The sequence below is a fragment of the Osmia bicornis genome, chromosome 4 (assembly GCF_907164935.1).
Source record: "Osmia bicornis bicornis chromosome 4, iOsmBic2.1, whole genome shotgun sequence".
NCBI classification, from domain to species: Eukaryota; Metazoa; Arthropoda; class Insecta; order Hymenoptera; family Megachilidae; genus Osmia; species Osmia bicornis.
The window spans coordinates 5323713-5346051 of record NC_060219.1 but is presented as its reverse complement, the minus strand read 5'-3'; the positions used below and the strand labels follow the sequence as shown (position 1 = coordinate 5346051).

General features: G+C 36.2%; 1 protein-coding gene and 1 long non-coding RNA gene across 6 annotated transcripts in view; one reads left to right on the top strand and one right to left on the bottom strand.

Moving 5' to 3' along the window:
- The window catches only part of LOC114879544 (nucleolysin TIAR), a 354927-nt gene that overhangs the window by 107552 nt on the left and 225036 nt on the right, over positions 1-22339 (top strand). The window lies entirely within an intron of this gene.
- The window catches only part of LOC114879585, a 40040-nt gene continuing 18298 nt past the window's right edge, over positions 598-22339 (bottom strand). The window contains exons 2-3 of the long non-coding RNA XR_003789927.2: positions 19049-19138; positions 598-1051 (exon numbers count right to left, since the gene is read on the bottom strand). This is a non-coding gene — a long non-coding RNA (uncharacterized LOC114879585). The remainder of the gene's footprint in view (positions 1052-19048; positions 19139-22339) is intronic.

The window sequence follows — 22339 nt, the reverse complement described above, 5'->3', positions numbered from 1 at the left end:
CATTTTGGAGGAGTTTGCCAGCCAAGCACGTATACACATACGTATGTACGTCAACATACATGCTACGGATCCGTGACACGCACGTTCACGCGAATATTCACGCACGCAAGCTTATGAAAGACATAGTTCTATTACAAGTATATACACACACACGTGCACACTGTGTTACGATAGGCCCGATAATTAACGAATATGCTAATCAGGCGAATAGAAAAGGAGGGGCCTATAATTAGCACGGCCCACGATATGGTTTAAGTTAATTATTCAGTCCTTGTTCTTTACTAACCCACAAGCGACTGTAATTAATTTTCGAATGACGTGACTGCAAGGAGGTTGCATCTATTAACGTTACCGAAGTACCGTGTCATTTATGCATTTGACAGATGGTATGTTTCATTAGATTTCGATATTCAATCATGATCATCTGTGATTCAAACCTTGTATGGATATCCGGTTATTTATATTCACTTTCATAATTTCTTATGAACACGATACTGTCTATGAATTTACTAACTTAAATTACTAGTGCTTAATTTTGTAATTAATATTTTGGTAATTTAATATTTTGCATGCTTATAACCAAAGTACTCACCGTGTCGCTGCAACAACGGCACCATATGAAATCCTATACGTCCATTTGTTTGTTATTAATTTCCAGGCACACAGACACGATAAATCCATTAAAAGAATTTTTTTTTTTTCACTTTAACCACGATCGATACTTTTCGATTAACTTCACGCGAGATGGGAGGCCCGAGGGCAGCTAATGGTTTCTCCCTCTGTCGAACCATAAACTCACGAAAAAAAAACAAAAATAAAAAGACAACAAAAAAGTCGTATGCGATGGCTGACTTGCGGAGACTGTTCGGATATGGGTTTGTCGGAGTGGTACGAAAAAGCAAATAAAAAAAAAAGAGAAGAAAGAAATTAGGGTCCCGAATGTACTACACGGCGGACGATTAGTCAGGATGTAATTGCGCGTAAATAAAATGTAGCTTCCTTCTGGTTAACCAATCTTCTGACCAATCTTCTAGCTCGTCTTGGTTATTCCCTGCAACAAAAAACAAGCGGCTTGTTTTTACTACGTTTCTTTCTTTCACCATGACCTTTAACAGAGAATCCTTTCTATCTAATTCATTAATTCACATCAATCTACTTATTTGAGAAAATTAAATTTTGCAATTTTTTATTCACATTAATTTACTATTTTTATTTCCAAGTTTACAGTGTATAATCTTTATAACCTCTATAATGTTTCATTTCAAAACTATTCAAAATAACATAATCTCAAATTAACTGTGTTCTAAAAAATATAGAAGCTATAAAATTGATATAGATACTTTCATCAAATAAATCTGAATATTTTACAGCACAGGTCGTTCAAATTAATTAGCAGAAACAGAAATATTTCACTCGTGATAGGAACACAGCAACGACGTGGCTAGAGCAGGAAAAATTGACATCGTTCATTTGATTTTTTTTTCCTTCAAAATCGTTTATTCTCATTAAACGAAACGTCCACGTTTATCACGATCATAGCAAGCGAATTGGACAGGAAGTTTGTAACTTTTGTCATTATTTCAAGATTTACCGGATGACTGGTTCCCAAAGCGACCCACGGTAGGTTTACGTGAAAAAAACAAAGCGACAAATAAAACCGCAAACATCCGGTCGAGAGCGTTTTCGTTCTCTAACGATAACAAATTCGATTGGCCGGCTAATCGAAATGCATGCTAGTTTTAACAATATACTCATTAACGTTAATGCTCCGTTAACAGCTAACACAGACAATTTAACGGTGACAAACGGAAGCGCGATTTCGCGATTCACCGGCATCGAATCCATCCCGTAGGTAATCATTATCGGAGATATTTAATTACTTAACCGTGTCCAGGCTGAGACTAATGTTGCAATGCTCGTATCGCGTGACGTGTGCTCGATATCACCACCCATTCATCTTTCATTTATGCTGAATGAATGTCCAGTTGGGACTAAGTCGCACGACACGAACTATGAAGTATATACGTGGTCACAGTGTAGCCAGATCGGTCACTATACTATCTCTGGTTGAAAATTAATGAACCTGAATCGGGAGGAAAATTAAGTTACGTAATGAAAGGAGACAACTTGAGACTTGGGTTAACATGAAAAGGACTTTTGACGTAGGAAAACATCATTTTCCTATATTTCTGCGAGGACTATACCGCTTCTTATATTGCCTAAAATATTGGAACTGTTTTATTTAGATATTATAAATTGAATCGAAGTCAACGATTGCAAAATGATATGAAGGTTTGAAAGACTTAAAGAGGGTAAAAATGTGATAAAAAAGGAAATAAACAGAATATCAATGAAAGAAGAATGAATGAAAGGGAACGGTGTCGGGAAACGATAGCTGGATGCAATTCCGATTTCAGACCCGGTAATCAGGCGCCACGAGTAATTGCTTTAATCCTGTCGATAATTTGTTCGAATAATTAGTTCGAGTGTTACCGAAGCGTTGGCGGAGGATCGATCGACTTTTCACCACCTCTTTTCCCGACGAACGTTCCGTGCAATCGACATCCATCAAAGACAGTTCTTTGTCACACGTCGCACGATCCGAGTGTCGGTCTGACTAGTTTTGACGTTTACCACTTCGGATCACTGTCACGCGGTTCATTTGGTACGACCGCTTTGCCACCACTGTCACTGTTATCCATTCTGTTTCACAAACTTTGGATAATGAATCTGCACGACAGATAGATTATCTGGGCCGAGTCTATGCAACTTTTGCCATCTGGCTTATGTTTTTTATCGTAAAAGAATTTTCCAGTGACTGTAATTATTAACATACAGTGACCACTCAATAACAAAAGGGTTAAAATAGAAACCCAAATGGGACTATTAGGATTTTTTATTTTATTTTAAAATTTCAAAAATTTACGAGCAACGAATGTATTATTAATTAGGTGCAGCAGATAGCAAATCTGAACTAAGGAGTACAGTATTGTTCCTCTATAATATCACATAACAAATTGCAAACGAAATGAAAGGAAAGCTAGCTAAGTTAGAGAAGCGTATAAAGGGTTGATTAAAGATATAAGATTAAACAGAATGAAACAAAAGGAAGGAATCGATTGTCAGAAAGGTAAGAAGGTAAATTGTTGGCAAGTATTACGATCGTGTCTGGCCAGGGGACAAAAGTTTTGCGTCCGCCGAGAACAATGTCGGGACCATTTGTTTCTACTTATGTTCTATCTGCAACGAGTGGTGTAATACAATCATTAAAGGGAACGTGGTGATACCGAAATTGCTTCGTTAACATTATATCGTTGCGTGGCGTTTATAGCTGCTTTAACGATCGACTTCTACCCCTAATACACATCCGTTACGTCGACTTTAACAACGGCCAACGACTTATTTCATTCGAACGAGCCGACAATTCAGAAATTATCGTACGTTGATTTTATTAGCACGATCGAGGTAATTGTAGTTCATATCCCAGGTATTACATTTTATTTGCCTCGAAGAACAAAGCATAAAATACAAATTTACACGTGTTTCAGTAGAATGTTAATTTAATTAGCATCGTATTTGATCGTTTCGTTCGTTACTGTGATATATGCATATTCAATTAATTACTCTCTATAATTACACAATTATCGAATATTACATTCAACGTCAAACAATGAAAATTCAAGCCCTGAGGGTTGGACATTTTTTAAATAAAATTCATCTGTTATTTTTTGAAACTTTTGACGAGGTTGAATTTTTATTAATTAATAATTATTGTCCCAAGTATATCAGAAGGTTTCATAATCAACGTAATTTCCTCAAAATCGTTACCACCTACATTCTAAATGGAATATCCTTATCTTTCAAGTGGACATCCTCGACTTCACCCCCGATCCCGACTATTATTCACCTCAAAAACGTATTCGTTTCATCCCCGCAACTCCAGGCGAATTATTAATCAAATCAAGCAATAAGCACGCCGGTATAAATAACAATACCAACGCTTTTTTTTCTCCACGTTTCTTTCGGTTCTCCACGATTCCGTGGCCGGTTCTAACGCGACGATATCACGCGGGTAGGCGCTAGGCGTGGGTGATTTGTCGCAGCGGATATGAGAGCGGCGAATGCCCCCTTTGGACGCAATATTATTTTAAACGATGATATAGGAGGGGCGCGTGGTGCCGCAGAAACCACGCGTTCTGGCCCTTCCACGTAACGCGCGAAATGAAAATCGTCGCACGTGTATGGGTAAACGAAGAGGAGTGGAGACGCGGAACGGCCACGTGTGTACACCGCACGCTGAAGGACGCTAAATCGGCCGACGCTCAACGATGTCGACGCTTTTGCGGCTACCGACCAGCAGAATTCCGGTCGCGTTCCATGTAACGACAGAGACAGGGGATACTTGTTCCTCGTCGAACATGCTACCGATTTTTCACTTTTCTTTCTTTTTGTCAGGAAAATTGCTCTACGAAAGTACCAGGATTCTGTCAAGTTTATACATATTCACGTGCAATTTTTAATCTAATGTCTCTTAAAATTCCTCTGACTCTTAAAGAGGCTCGTAAAAAATCACGTCAATCCCAGTGTTCTTATTTCGATACTTAAAATACTTTGCATTATGCGCGAAGCACGCTAGATAATACATATTTCATCGGTTGCATAGGACAGCGCAGTAAAAGAGCCGAAGGAGCACGTAATGACGCATACTCGGATGCAAATGCACATCGAAGTTTCTTTCGATCCGGCTACACTGCGTCAACAGTCGCGTTGAATTCCAACCGCGTTCGCTAAAATGAGACTTGAAATCCTGTCCTTTTTTTCCCCTTCGAATTTCAATTCTTTCCGCGGAAAACTTCGATTACAAGGCGTACCGACCGTGTCGTTTGCCGAACTGCTATCGCGTAACTTGTCTGCCGCCAGTAATATTGATACAGAAAGTAGTGTAAGTCAACAATTCGATGCGTCTGGCCCGAGTTTTTTCGTTAGCCGAGAGATTTTTGAGGGAACGTCGGAAATCCAATTCGGTGCAACGAGAGTTGCGAAAAGTGGCCCGGGTTAAGCTGTGCAACGTTTTCGTGCCGCCTCGAAGGAGATCCTTTTTTGACATGGCAGCAGCATCTTTTTTGAACTATCGCCCCGTTCGAAATTATCGGCTTGGCAGGAATTCAACAGAAATGTATTATTAAGAGGCTGCGCTTGGCCGGGGACCAGGAGCGCAGCATCCAAAAAGAAAAGTCCATCGATGCTTCCGGCGTTGGAATATCCTTCAAGGACGTCACTAGATTTTAATAGGTTCGCTTCAGAATGCATTGGTAACCGTGAATCGAATCTGAATAAGTGACACGTGTCTGATTAGACCAGTTTCTTCTCTACTTCATGATCCAACAGTGTATTCCAAGCTCTTTTAATAATAATATCAGTGAATTTACAAGTTACAAGTTAGTAGATGTAAATGTAAAATGGTCACACTAAAAAAAAAATGTAAAGTTTCTAGTCACTTATGAATAATTAATCACAATGGGAATACGATTTAAGGCGTTAGAGGATGGCAGTCCAGAATTTTTCACAGCAACAATTTTATAATGAATTACAACGTAATATAATGTTGGCTTCGTAAAATAACATTAGGTAAGAATTAATGAGCTAATATCCCCATACTCCCTGCTACAAGCGTCGAGTTGTACGTGTATATAATTAACCGAGCGCAGAAATTATAATAAGTCTTGAGGGGGCCTTCTATTCGCTATTTCCCACGTAACATCTCATGCGAAGGGGTTAATTAGTATGCACATGCGTTACCTTAAAACTCCTTTCCATCGTATTAATTTGCAGTAGAAACAGGCTTCGCTCAGGCTCGCATCAAATTAAATACCGTGAGTAATTATACGAAGGGCAAAAAAACTAGTGTACATCAAATTTCTTTCAATAATTTTCTTCTTAAACGTAAATCGTCACTTGAGAATATTAATGAATATTAAATAAATTGTAAAACGTTACCGAAGCACCGGAAATAAGAAAGTAACCGAAGCCACGTACCATTATTAGAAGGAACCCCGTGGTTTCGTCACGTACAGGTACGATACAAGGTACACTTTGTCTGTCCCTCTCAGCAGGGCAATCTTTCTCGCTGGCTTTGCGATATTCTCGTTGCAGAAGAGATACGTCAGACCAGGGCGTAGCTAGGTAGAAAGTCAATTTGGCGTGATTCGAAGTAAGTCACGCGCACAGCGTTCATCTGGCTGCTTCCGGTTAAAACTTCCGGTCGGCGGCCAGCCAGTTTGGGCATTTTGTTGGTGAACAAGGATGCAATTTAATGTATAGCCGTACACCGGTGTGTGTGTGTGTGTGTGTTGATTCCCACAGGAGTGTACCGCCAACAGAGGCCATTTTAAACCAAGAGAACTTTCTTTCTCTTTTTCTTTTTTTTCCCTTCAAGCACGTTTAATTCGTTAAATTTGCCATAGATATTCTTCTCCATTCTTCATTTTCATCAGCCAAGTCTCCTTTAATGTTTTATTTATGTTTCCATTTTGTTACTGACCAATGTGTCTTGCATAATGATACGAATAACATTAAAATTCGTTTCTTTCGTGAAATTAAGCGGCGATATTTCAATTGTAAATCGACGCTCCCGAGGATCATTTTATAACGAGGTAATTTAATTAATTTGAATTACAATTTTATGAACGTAATTATGTACTGTTTCGAGCAGCATCGGTAATGAAGTGAAATATTAATGTACCTGTCAAAATTAAATATAAAATCCTCGTAATTCAGCTCGGACAGAATTTTCTATCCGGTTATTCGGTGAATTTGAAATTTTTTCCAGCTCTGAAATAATATTCCAAGTGATTTTAATCACGGTGAAAGGTCGCACCTTTTGATAATAATCTTTCGTGCAATCCGTGGACATTTCAAAAGAACGTCACCTTCGCATTTTATCCTTCGCATTTGCTTCCTTTACTTCGGTAATTGTGTACCAGGTAGTATCATAGGTATGGCGCACTTAACAAAACAAGGGGAAAAAGCAGGAAAATGTCATCGTTGCTCTTTCTCCTCGGTTTTGCAAGTCTTACCTCTGCCGGACAACGAGTATCCACCCTCTGGCCTTTCTCTTTTTAGCACCTCCATTGTGGTCTCAGGCATTGCTCGAAATAATGAAATTAAGCCGTGCGTACTCGTATACGAGCCGGTCTGCATTACCTGTACCACTTTTACGCAAAGCATGTAGCAACAGAGCTACTGGAACTATTCTGTTCTTCAGGACCGTTCTAGGATGTAATAAAAGTTTATGCTATGAGCGTGGAATTTAACGAAAAAGAATTGCTAATTTACAAAAGGTGTAATGAGGACTAAGGTGAGTGTAAATTTAAGAACGGCTGTCCGTACTGACAATTAATTGGGATTAAATAATAATAGAAACTTACTAAATACTAAATTCGAATGTTAAAAAATTTGAGACGATTTTCTACTGCAAAAAAAAAACATGATATAAACTTTGACAAATTTTCACAAAATTTTCCCCATATATTTATCAACATTTTAATATTTAAATTTGCATCCAAAACAAAAGTAAAAAAGAATAATGCCAGATTTTTGACTGTGTATTAAATCAACTACAACTTTGTTGAAGTAGCAGCACATTATACATGGATTATCTGTACTTCACTTCATCATCAACATTTGATTATTTCCATAGGTATCGGATTCTCCAGCTTACCAATACAAACGGAACAAATTTGCATGGACAGTAAATATTAACGTCGCTTGTAAAGTTTCCCGGTGGAAGCAACACCGGTAACCGGGCTAAAAATCCGTAATTTGCTTCACAAATAAGCCGGTCCCGACTAATTATTATCCGTAAAGTAAACAGGAACGCTTTTATTCGGCCGCGATAAACACCGATAGATAGCCGAGGCTTGCATGAATGACGCATGTTTGTGCTTATGAGAAGCAGCCGTCCAATCAGGTATAGGGGAACGGATAGGCAGGTATCCGCATTTTGTACATCACCGGCTCGTATTGGCGTATGCAAAGCTTCCAATATTTGACTAGCCGAAGCTTTTGATTTATACGAACATCCAATAAAATACAGGCTTAACTTTAATGCCTGGACCCGGCTGTGCGAGACCCGTCCATGTGCACAGATGTATATTTTCATTCCTCTTTGATGGCACATTTCTGTCTAAGCTACGATGTCTTTCAAAAATCTTAGAACGTTAGACTGAAGGTCTAAATCAATTTTAGATGAAGGCAATAAAAATTGTGAAATCCTTAAAATATTAAATTCGAAAAAAAGCAAAAAAGAAAGGATTTTAATTATAAGCTATTAATGACAAATCATAGGTATGTATTTAACACCTTAATAACCACGAGACATTGAAACTCTAATTAATATCAATTAGGATAATTAATTTTCTAGCTTCGGAATTTCAAGTTTTCAATTTGTTATTTTTACAAAATCAAATTTTTATTAAAATAATATAGTAGTATAAAAAAATTTATAAATCAAGATCAAATGTTAAATAAGTAGAATTACCCTCACAGCTTTTATTATCGCTCGTCAGATAATAGCATTTTTACACATCGTTCTCGTGTTACCTCAAGCTCCATTATTCTATTATGGTAACAGGATGTATTTGTCAATATTACCAGGGCACATCAGCTCGCAATATCTGAACACGTTAAACGCAATATCGTTATATTTTTCCGACGTGTCGTATTGACGGATCGCATTGCGAAAGAACCGCCTCAAAAGCAGCCGGTATCCCGATTACGAGCATCATTTTTCTCGCAAACGTATAGCAACCGATCTTCGTAAACTTGGTAAACAGTATCACGAGGAAACTTTTATATTGTGTTCTAGGCGGTAAATTGGTAATTGTATAGTTTTAATTTTTCTTTCTTAATACTTTAATTATTATTTTGCTAAGTATTTACATCCCAAATAAAATTTATAATAATATTGAAATTTTATTTCCCCCTTCTTATATTATTATTCGAATGCATTACATTTTGTATAGATGACCTACATGGCAGTCAATATGTTAATTATATTCGTATGTAATCATCCTTCTGTTAATTCTCGGTAATATCTGTCTACATTTTTTATACAATTTTTGTCCTACATTAGCATTTTATATATTTTTTTCATCGTCATTTTCATTTATTTCCTTCTCAATAATATTTTTCACCAAAATATTAATTAAATGATAACTAATGCGTTCCATATTTCGCGTTATTTTTCACTTTTCAACCGAGTTAATTACATTAAGTGGGTAACTCGTGTTGCTGCACGAGCGACTTATTAATTGCACTTCGCTTTCAGGAAAAACAACGCTTAATTCCCACTTAACTGCACATATTAAAACGAATAACTAAAAGCTTTCCATATTTAATCGACTCTCATTTCGCGTCACCAATCGTACTGAGCAACTCCTAATTATTAATATGTAATAATTTCATGTTCCTGCTTATTACTGCTTCAATTTAATTTCGATATTATAAATCAACAAGAAAATTTGTTTGAATAATAATTGAACAATACGTATAATACATTGTTTCTATTAATTGGATAGAAATATAATATCATTCTCATTTCACAAACATCAATAATAATGAACATTGCTGCAACAATCATTTCAACAAAATACAATTTCCTTTGCCAGTTATCACTACTTTATGTGGCACAGAAAAATTCTACGTTAAACGTTACACAAAAATTGCAATCAAAGAAACAAGGTATCCCGTTCAAACAGAAACTTCACTGACCTTTAAAGTATGTACAAACGAAGCGAAATTAACAATCTGTCGCGAAAGTTAAATACCAGTTCCCCTTGTTACGTCTAGTTAAAAGAGAAGAAAAACGAGCAACGGGCGATGCAATTGCGATGAAAAAAATTAATTAAAAATTTTTGCGGTTGCCGGTTAAATAAACAGGAAAATATAACGGGAGACAATATACGCGGATAGGGGAACCGCACGTTCGACCAGCTCCCACGGGAAAAGAAGAAAAAGTACGTTTTCATTTTGCGGCTAACGATTCGATAGAAGGTTTTGATTTTCGTCAGGTAGTGTTCGTCTGACGGCTGGTCGAATTCGTTCGGGAGAACCGATTGATTTCCGGGCTTAGGCAGGCACGTGAGTTAAATACGTATCGGGCTTTGCCTCTGCCACTCTTAACATTACCTAACCTTCCTCACCTTTTTTCCTCTTCCTTCAATTTTAACTAACGACCTTCCGGTTTCCTGGCGAACCGACCGCAGCCTCCTGAGAATCACTGATACAGGAGTACCTTATTTCATCAATTGCTAATCTTCAGAATTTTAAATGTACTTCATCTTTCTGGTGAAAGATCTATTACTTTAATGCTGATTTTATTTTTTGTAATAAAAACAGAAGTAATGATTAAAATAACTGCATAAATGTTGAGTATTGCCAGCTTTGATTCTTAAGTCTGACTAATGTCGGGTTTGACTACTTGTTACTCCCTAAGTTGGATGCACAGTATCGAGGAAAGTAGATCAATATCAGTATGGTATACATCCATAGTTTTTTAGAATTCTTATCCGTCACAAAGGTACTTGCAGATTTAATATTTTAATTAAGGAAGTATGGGCAGGGAAATGCTTGCGGTTGGCACGGTTTAATACACGAGAAAAGTTACTGCTTCACGTCATGAGCGCAAATTGTACCGTATAAAAACGGATGTTCTCGAAGTTTACGCTTCAGAATTTCTCATCAGGATGTATGCTTCTCCCCTTAGTTACGCTGAACTCATTCCTCTTCATACGGAAGATGGTGAAACTTCCAGCGAAGACGTAACGTTTGTTTATTTAGTCCATAATTATCTGTGCCGGAACAGCACAAAATATTTTCTCCTTCGTGAAAACATTTCCCTTTACACAAGGTTCGTCTTCTTTACATCACTTCTGATGAATAAAAGGGAAACGTCGATTGTGATATTGATCGTAATTTCAATCAAACTCTTCTCAATCAGAAGACTTTGAAGCATTCGTTACAATTTCTTTATAGAAATAGATTATTATTTGAAAAAGTAACATTTCCAAAAAATTTTTGTTTTTAAATGGAAAATTAGGTACCACTAATTTTGTATAATGCAATGATTAAATGGAAAGAGTAATCATCGAAAGTTATTATTGTTCCATCCCGTGGAAATAGCATGAACGCGTACATTGTCGTTGAAAGTTAACTTTAATTCTAGCTAAAATTTGCAGAAAATTACTCGAATGAGACGTTAAACCAGGGCTTTTTGCAAAATGAACTGAGAGCCACGGTGTCTCGCGTATAATTAAGGTAATTAATCTAAATGGTGCACGGTGTACGCAAGATCCATAAGATCTAATTATACGGAGAAAACTTGCTTTAAAGTCGTCAGATTTCTGAATAGTAAGACGAAACAAGTTACTGTTTAATGGAATGTATAGGAGAATCAGAGAATACGAAACGGATCTTATTATTTCACGTCGACGATCTGTTTTTCTTTCGAATGTTTCCCTTGTTATATTCGTTATGACTTCTATGCCTGATGGAAAGAACGTTTTCGATGCCTGCGGCTACAATCGTCTCTTATAAGGATCCTTGTTATTATTTTATGTACATACATGGCCACGCGAAAGAACCACGAAACTCTGCTCTCTAATAGAAATATACTATTGCTAAATGTGAAAAAGGATGAAAGTTTCAGAACCTTATTAAAAATAACTTCACTGACGATACACCAATAAATTCTAGCACATTTGATAGAAATATCAATATTTCTAAATGTAAAATAAAATTCTAAAACCATTTAATACAAATATAGGTATTCAAAATATGCAAAAATTTCATTTCGATAAGAAATCCGAGGTATAGGGAAGAATACTACAATAGATAGTACAAAGTAAATAGCAGTAGTTGAAGATAACAGTTTCCAAGATATTAGAAGGCTATGGAGAAGTCGGGAATCAAGAGTCCGGGACTAACTTACAAGGTCGGGGCTCGTGTATCTCCTTAACGAGGAGAGGAGGTCTACACCGTGAGCAGAGACAGGAGCGAAGAACAACTCGGTGAGAAACTCAGATTAAAATGAAACATCACGAAAACTCTCGTCTGCATGTTTGCTTCGCCGGATGTTTAATCGTTCCCCGAGTTCGTATTGTCTTGTTAGAGTCAGCGTTTCAGAACATTACTTCGTCTTAAGAATTAAAGCTGATTTATTAGCCGAGGTTGCGTTAACGCTATGGCAACGGGATTTCTGTTTGCCAATTTAGATTTGCATCAGCTTCGTCTGGTACTTTCCTTTGTAATATCTCTCCGCGAAATCGTTCGGTTTTTAACGTATTACTACCCCCCAACCCTCAAGGAACCTCATTTTTATCTTTCAAATTTTATGCTATTTATATAAAAATCAACGATTCAAGGATCAATAAACGATTATTTTTGTAAATTTTCTCAGGTATCAGTGTCGGCTAATAGAATAATAAATCTCGGAGAGAAATAACCGGCTGTTTCCGCGTGTAGGTATTCAAACGACGGGAAATGTCACGGTTAACGTCTACATATGATTACTGGGTAACCGGAAATGCCTGAAACATTTCCTCTAATAGAACGGAATAATCTTTCTGGCAGTTGTTAAATCGCGGCTTATGCATTCTGTGCGTGGTCGTGGTACGCGTTGCATTGTTAATATCGTTGGAATATCTGTGTGTACCAGCCTTCTACAAAGCTGAGGTTTCCCCCAAGTGTTCACGCGTGTACAATTCATGTGACAAGTATATAAACATCGCGTATACGCGTGTATATTTACACGACGTTAAGACACGTATGCATGGCACACATATCGATCGTTTCGTGCATTCGCGAGTAACGCACGTGCATTAAACCGTACGTAAGAAAGTTCAACGACCTTCATCTTACTTAAATATTCATTAATGAATATTGCCGACGTTTACCAAGAGAAACGCTTGGCGTATTAGAGAAGCGAGAACTGTTCCTTTTAATCCGGCTTCTTTCGATATCGCGACGTTTAGCATGTTCGTTACACTGCCTAACAATGATTGCCTGTCATATCAGAATATAGCCGGAAAATTTTTTTTAGTATGTTCATTTCCTAGGAGAAAGAAGTGATGGGAAATACGAAGAAAGAGGAAACGGAGATGTAACGAAACGATAAATGGAAAGGGGTGGTGGAGGGTTAAGAATAGTCAAAGGTAAGAGCACTCAAAGTTAAGAGTGGCTTGTTCAAAATAGTGGAAGTTAAGTGTAGAACTACTTATTAAGGTCAAGAAAGAAAATGATATTTTATAGTCTTTGAAAAATATTTCAAGGTAAAAAGAAGAATATTATAAACACCTAACTTTGAAAAATTAATTAACATTTGCAGTTCTGCAATTTTTTAATTATTCTGATTAATATGTTTTCTCATTTGTCACACTGAATTTTTCCCTCAATCGTTTCTACATTTATAATGCTTGAGAAATTGCAAGGGTGACGCGGAAATAGGTTCGTAAATATTCATAATGGTGGAATGGGAACGTCTGGTTGGAAGTACGGTCGTAACCATGATCGAACGAAACTTAAAAGTCAACAGATCTGTCTCTGACTCATTATATTCTTGATTATAAATGATGACAGAAGGTGACAGAACTCAACGAAGGTTTGAAAAAGTCATAAACGACCAGGCAAATGCCTCCTTTCATCCATTCTTTTCATTTATTATATAATTTTGATGAAGAAGACAGGAGGATTGAAGTTATAAGAAGAATGCGAAATTCTCAAACGTAAGAGGTAATTTAAAGTATTTCATTAATTCTCAATTAATTTTCATTTTTTCCGGTTTAAAATTAAGTGTATATTCGATATTAGTATTTCTAGGGTCAAGATTATATTTTACCTTCTAAAAATATATTTTTTCTTTACAACTTCAACCCTAGAATGTAGGTGGTTGAATCAATCGTGACCCAAATCTATGAAGCGTGTACAACAATTTATGAACTATTATAAAGCATTCAAATTTCCATACAAAACCTACGTCCAACAAATAATTTTATTTATAATAAAAAAAGAAAATCTAACTTGAAATAAAAATAGCTGAATTATGTTTTATTTCAAACCTGATAACCAGAATTCATCTTCTCGGACGAAAGGGTTAAAATATGGTGTAATTTAGTATTTAGTTACTGGCCTAATATTTTCAGGAAATTACATGAAATTTCGAAATAATTTCTGCATTACATTTCACTGCAATATTTCTGTCGCTGTTTCGCGTATAGTTGTATTATAAATCAAAGTTTTGCTTAAGCGTGAGAATAGCCCGGTAGCCGGAAACTTGGCGTGATCCACCCTTATTAAATCGTTACTTGTACACTTACCGTTCTATTCCGGTCGTTACTTGAAATCGTTCGTCGAGACACGTTCGGTCTGAAAACTTGGACGGTTTTTAATTTGCCAGCCGTCACAAACGGCTTACAGACCCCAGGGGGAAAAAAATACGTCGCGAATATACCGGTACAAAACTTTCACGTATTTATGAAAATCACTGAAAATGTTAGGGAATAAGAAGTTAGAATCTTTTTCGAGAAAGTTTAATTTATACTCGTCAGAGTATTACAGAAATATCATTTTTATTCCGATGCATTCGTTGTATGCAAATGAGGTTTGAAAACAAAAATTAACGATATCCCAAGTTTCTATTTTTGATTAGTTTTCAAGAATATAGTATAAACATTTAAAATTAATTTTCTCAAGAACAAAATTTCAGATTTTTATTTTTTATTTTTTGTAATAAGAAAACATCCCTTCTGCAATTTTTCTATCATTTAAAATTCACTTTTGCAAGTGATGTAAGTACTCGATAAAATGTAAAATTGATCGTCCCAGAAGGAAAGCTTGGTATTTTCGATTTATTTTGCATGAGAAATCACCCCTTTTACCGGTTGTTCCACGATTATGGTCAGACGTTGTTCAGAAGAAATGGGCATCGCTGTCGGGCATATGGAGAAAACATCAAACAGATCTTTCACCAAACGTCGTGTCAGTCATACACGGTGAATCCGATATTTTATTTTATTCCAACAGCCTTCTCATCCGCCATTTTTCTTTGGCGTTCCTTTCTCCCCCTCGAGGTTTAAGTTCCGTTATTCGTTTCGACCAGCTACTTCGACGGATACGTGATATCATCCTTTCTGTTTCTACTTTTCTCTGTCAAAATCGACAACCAATCGTCGTTCTTTTATTGTCTTCCGATCCACGACCGACGGCACAAAGGAAATTTAATTTCGAGAACGGCTGCTTTTGCGTTTGAAAAACGGCCGAGCCGGTATTAAGGCATTACAGTCCGTTATTGTTTCATTAAAAATTCGCTCCACCATCTAGTGGGGTGAGGACGTTTTAAACGAATGATAGAAGCTTAAAATTAAATATAAAAATAGCTTCTTAATTAAAAAATTTCCTATAATTACTCATCGATTAAATTTTTTCTCCATTAACTAATTCTTCGAGCTTTCAAATTAAATTAAATTTGTAATTTTATGGCATTTTGTAAATTAGAATCGATATATCACAAGAGTTTAGTTTTTAATTTTATAAAATAATATTAATAAAATTTGATTCATTTATTGCATTAATTTCAATTCGGTTATTCAGTCTTCTATTCTTTTATTAATTAATAATTTGTTGTTAATATAGTTCAGATTGGTTTTAAAATCGTATGATAGGGTCAAAAATGTAATATTTGTATTTGTTATGAACAACACCGAATGTAATTTTTTCTCAAAGAATTCCAATAATAAACGTTCCATAGACCTTTTGTTACAAATGTGGAAATTAATAACAGTTTGTTGATTCCATTACACGGAAATTAAAAATCTCTATTAACGTTTCCGGCTCTACGTAGGGTATATTGCAGCCACGAAGGAATTTCCGTTTAACGCAAACAGCGTGAAAACCAATTAAACGCTTTCATTCGGCCGGATGCAATTTTACAACGCGTACATTTACATTTCACTGCTCTCCACGAAACTAAATATACACTAAACTTAAACGTTTATCATTCAAATCACATTTATAACACTTTTATCGTTTACATTACTTTTTAAACAATTTTTAGTAAACAGTAGTTATATAATAATCCTTTTGTAAACGAAGGACATTTGCATTTTTTTTTTAAACTGATATACACTATTTTGTTAATTAACACGATGGAGAAATAAAATCTACTCTGAACAAAAGGGTATCGTTTCGTTTAAACTGGTGAGAAAAAAAAATTTATCGAAGGAAGACGCGAAACATGAATCATCAGAGAATCGCTGTACCATGTCGCGTTCTCCTTGCGGTATTGAATAACGATCCATTTCTCCATTGCTGTAACTCTCGTAGCTAAAACAATAAGAGTGTGCTACCGTGGTATCACGATGATTTATTGGCAATAATTTCGCCCATGCATGCGTCTATGAGCGACTCCGATACACCAACGAAGCTATTGTACAGGTAAAACTATGTCCTGACGTTTTCGAACTTTCCCGCATACATTAAATTCTATTGTAAAGTTCTTATAATTACGAGCAAAATTATTGGAAATTATAATATTAAATATTGGATAAAGTTCACGTGGTTTCATAAAACGACATGCAATTAAACGTTTTCTTGAAATATACTTGTCAATAAATATTTTGTTATAAAGTGTTCCTTCTTTTAATTAACTCCTATTGTTCCTCGATTAAGAATGACGTTAAAATTGATTGATAATGAAATGTAAATGTATTCGAACAGTAATTGCTCAACGTGTTTGCAAGTATAAAAAAATTCCGGCAAGCGTTTGGTGTTAATATATTTTTCAAGTATATACGATAGCACGATTAAAAAGGGTAATTTGTAATCTTTCAACGTAATAGTCTCGTGCCATATCAAAGGAAAGGAAAATTATTTTAAATGGTCGATGCTAATATTTCAATGCATGAAACTCAAACATGATTTGTTCATAACACGAAAAGAAGTAATAAAAATGTACAATATTACTGTATTCAGTAACATCGATAATAATAGGTAAAGATATTTAATTTATCTAATATTTTGATAGATCTCGTGAAACTTTGTCAAAAATAAACGAATATCATTTTTCCTTTCACTGATAACTCCAAAGTTGTAAGCGGCTTACAGAAATTACTTGAACAAAAATTTAATGGTCTTCCGTTCTTCGTGAAATTGGATAACAAAACTACTTACATTTTTTAAGTTCAATAAAAACATTTATGTGTCGGATAGGGTAAAAGTTTGCAAAGGGATGACTGAAATTTTTAATTGCTCCAATGAAAGTTTCTTATTAAATTCTTGCTTGTTGTATGAAGAATATTTTTCAAAGTTAATTTAACAATAATAATTAATAATTAGTTTTAATATAATATGAACGTTCCTTTCACGCTTGAGAATTTTCTAAAATACTGAAATACCAAAGAGCTAATAAAAGACTATAAAACACAATACACTACTAGATCCTAGCATAGTTGAAACAAGAACTGAAAATCATTGTTGTGGAACAGTAATAACTTTTTTTTAAAATAGCCTTTAACCACTTTATTTCTCGAGGGAACGTCTCTCAATTTACGAGGAACCATTCGATACGATCTGTATCAGTTTCGAGGGCATTAAGTATGCCGCTGTCAGTTTAAAAGAAAGAAAAGAAATTGAGTGCAAGTATTTCGGAGAAGTATTTAGCAGAGGATATCAGTCCGTAGCATGCTAGCTTTGATCATTCACGAGTCATTCAGATGCGAATTGCTTCGAACTACGTAATTTCGCCAGGGTAACCTTCCAAGTATACGTATATCCCGTGGTAGTCTGTCTCTGTTGTACAACGGTGAACTTACTAAACGACCCCTTCTAGCACCACGTCCCCTTGGCTCCCATCTAACTCCCCCCGGTGGTAGCCTGTGTATTTGCGCAACTTTTTAAATTTCCGGTCGCGGATTGCCTCCACGGCTCCGCACCATCCTCCTCTACTTTTCCTTTTTTCCATGGAACAATAAAGCGGGCGCACACTCCACGCGATGTGATACGATAGGATACCATTGGACACGATACGATACGATAGGATACGATACGATACGATTCGATGCAATGCGATTCGATACGGATACGGTATACGAGCTTCGACTCTCCGGTTCTACCCGGATGTCCATTTCTCATCAGGCCGAATTAGAGAAAATTTCTCACCCGTGTCTCTGATCACCGATACGAGCCACCGTTGTGTTCTACCAACGAAAATAAATTGCTTCTGCTGTCTGTTTAACCAATGACACATTGAATCTTCCTTATTTCATATTTTAGAAATTAAGATTCTTTCAATCAGGAATCTTTCCTAACTGTACGTCATCCCTGATGTGACATTGGAATTTTAATTTACAAGTTGTACGTCGCGTGGAAAGTGACAAAATTGAAAAAATTGTTATTTATCATCGGATATGTAATACGATTATTACTATAAAAGTCTTTCATCAAAGATTTCGTTCTTACTCACTAACCAGTTTAATAATCACCTACAACGTTTTAACTTTACCCTCTGCTTTTCGGTAAAGTATCCCTTGTTCCCCTCCACTTATTAATATTTCAACAATTTAAAATTCCGAGTCTAAATGTTTCTGCTTCACCATCGTCGTAGCCAAACTCATTAGCTTCTGTATTGCTAGAATCTTCTTCTTTCTTGGTACTAATCCGGCACAATACCGGAAAAGAATTCCTTCCTTGCGGTTCCGCGTCTTCCACGCAAACTTTCGTTCCGCGTTCGCGTCTAGCCGAACGCATTTGCGCGGCTCGAGCCAGGGATAGCGGAGAGAAACGTCGAGGAACCGGAGAAATTCAGAAAATAATTTCGCGGTCGCGAAAAACATGGGAAACTCGGACGTTAAAGGCAAGCAGTTGTAGCCGGTGGAAGCGAAGGTGCTGTCTCTGCGGCTTCTGCATTTTGCCAAGGGGTGCTTTTACAATCGTGTACTATGCTAATCTCGGAGCATTACGACCCGACCGGCATAAAATATAAAACTGACTCACTCACTCATTTGCCGTTTTCTTCCGTTCCTTGTCAAACCGTCCAGTATTATCGCACCTTCTTCCCTTTTTCCCTGTTTGCAGTAGGAGTCTTCATCTGAAAAGCAAATTCCTCCATGATTTCGTGTTTGTCTTTAAACAGTGAACAACTGTCGATATCTCTGAACGGAATTAAATCAGAATTTTGAAAATTGAATTGAATGAAATTTAATTTAGTTTTATGGATTACCGATAGCATCGATAACGACAGATATTCAATTTGTCTATGTGTTTTCAATTTTAGCGAAGTTCCAACCACTTCACATTTATTCTCTTTTTATTTCCCTTAATTATTATGGTGGAACAGCAATTTGAAAATTAAGATCTTCCAAATGTGATTCTCCTAGTAATATCTTTTTTAATATAAAAAGAACCATCGATTCCATAAAATATGCAACCATAAAAGTGTTAAAAATGAAATACATAGAAAAATTTATATAAATGCGAGCTCATTTAACCACGTGTTTAAAATGTACGAGATACTGGCGAAACATATGTGGAAACCGAAAAGCTCCAGCATTCTAGTTCGCGGTTTATTGCTCGCGTATGAACAAGAAGCATGTAAAGCGTGTTTGGCGAAACGAAAAAGCGGAGCGACCATAGAAGGAATAGTTACTCCATTTAGTCCATTTGGCCTTTATAATGTTCTTATTTGTTGTCTGTTTCGCAAGAGAGCACTTAACCCAATTAGCACATCGTAACCTCACTCTTACGTACTTATCTATCCGTTGTATCTACACGCTATGGAATCTCACACACATGACTATTATCATACGGACACATGCTCGTGTGCTACAGCGGGGATGTAAAATAACCATGTACACATACTTTCGTTAATTTAATTAATTTTGGAACGCACGTATGCGATATACAATTACCGAAATGAAATTATAACAACTGGTCGCCGAGGTGCACTGTCGGTGCATTTTTTTTGTATTATTATGTTTATGATATGGAGCAACAATGATTAACATTTTGACTGTTGTGGGGCGAGCAGTGAGCTGTACCGTGAATTAATAATTCAATAATTAAATGCTAAATGAACGCAGAGAAATTGAAGAGCACCGGTGTGTTAATAATAATGCTGCAGTAATACCAAGGGGATTGATATTAATAATGTTATAACAATAGTAGGAGACGCAGTCTCATTAATCATTAAAGAGGGTAAAATATTCAGATTCCTTTGTTTAAAAAATAACCCTTTCAATCAGTTTCCTTGCGCAATAGCGGCAGCATTTCTTGTGCTTGCAATTCGCATTAAGAAAACTAGAGATAAGTTTCCGCGTTTCGACGTAAAAAAAAAAATTTACCGGAAAAAAGTGTAGTTTACTACCATCGACACGCACATAAATTCTGTAATGTATGCATGTATGCATGCACAATCGCATAAATTTCCATGCAATGATGTTTGCATAGCTTGCGTATTTATAGCAGCTTGGGAAAAAGGTGCGATAATTTGAAATAGCTAGGTTGCACCCTCAGCGAGCTAACTATGATAAATTATGAAAAAGTAGTTCACCATTATGGCTAGTAGAAATTGACGTTTGTGACTCGAATGAAATATTTCTAGTAAATATACTTGTATTCTTCCATCACTTATCATATCCTTTCTTTATTACTTCTTTTTTTTTTATAAGTTGTTTCACCCTCAATCTAGGAAGGTAACTTTCAAATTTCTTTATTATTTTCTTACATTTTAGTAGCTGATTGAGCTGATTCGTAAAGTAATGTCTGACCATGTCCTGGTTATTCTACTTATAGCTCTGGATCTCACAGTGATTAAGTCAATTGTAAGATATACTAAATTCTAAATCCATAATTTTGTTATATCTTACAAAAATGGCACTGTTCTAACGAAAGATATTTTGACTTCTGTTTTTATTTCTAATATTCAAAGACCCTTCGTAGCAACGTCCCTAGCAATACCAGCACTCCCCATTAAAATGCATCAATTAAAAACAACTACGTACACGTTACCCATATACTTTTAAATAATACGAGCTTGCGTACGGTCCTTTTTTCATTTAGAAACGTTTATCATAGTAGGTAACAGCGCAAAGTATATATGCGAGGGTTTAGTTAAAAACGGCGTATACTAGCCGGTATCACGTGCAGCGATTAAAACATTCCCGATAAAGCGGCGTTTAAATGGATAAATTATACTTCTTGCCGGCACAGCTTACGAGATTCCCTCGGTGTGGCCTATATAACGTCGGCGCGTGTAATAATAGGACGTTGCTTTACGATTACTTCCTTGTTGGAAAACGGTAAACTCTGTCGAAAACACTTTCGTGGTGTTGCTTTCGCGGTTTACCAATCAAGGTGCAAGCGTTATTAAAAATTTAAACATTTCGCGATTAAAAATTCCCCGGTCCATGGTTGTGCTATTGAAAGTTCAGCAAGCTTAATTCAACCAAAGCCTTCAACATTTTCAAATTTTTGCAAAAATTGAGAATGTTTCAACGATAAAATATTTTCACTTATGAATTATGGATTATTAATGAAAATTTTCATTAGGGATTACTGCCTGAAAAATGGCAGACGTCATCGTAAACCTGGTGCTTAATGCATCCGGATGACGTATAACACTAATAGCATTTCAGGGCAGGGATGAAAGCCGGAACATTTCGGATCTGCTAATGTAAAGACACGAGATTTCAGCTACTTCGAAGATTCCATCTGAGACGGATTACCAGAGATAGCATCCGTGGATTTCTTCGTTCAATCTTTGATGCCACGAGAGGATGTCTGTCGACTGGAACCGTATTTCGTTTTAAAAATCATAAACGAAGTGCGTGGAGATGTAGAAAGTTCTTAAGAGAAGTGTCTCAGTATTTTGGAAAAAAAGAATTTTATTTTTTCACAAAGATAATATAATAAATAATTATGATTTTTGTTATGCCTTATAGAAAGTTTCCATCTACAGCATATAAAACGATGCCACGTTTGCTGTTACAAAACTCTACAGAAGTCAGAACGAGCGAATTTGCCAAAATAGTATATTACAAAGTTAAGAAGACCAACATCAATGGTGAAAATACGCGGAGAAGTACTAAGAGCAAGTTCTAACTTGGTCCTTGTAACTCTCTACTTAAAGATGTACGAAATCGTACATCTACGTGGGTTACCTTTAATGCGAACCCGTCTCGACTAAAATCGCTCCTGAAGGACGAGTGCCAACTGCCATTAGTAGTTTGATTCGAAACGTTGGGCGGATCTTACGAACTGTCGTATTATACGTGTTATTATACCCCCTTCT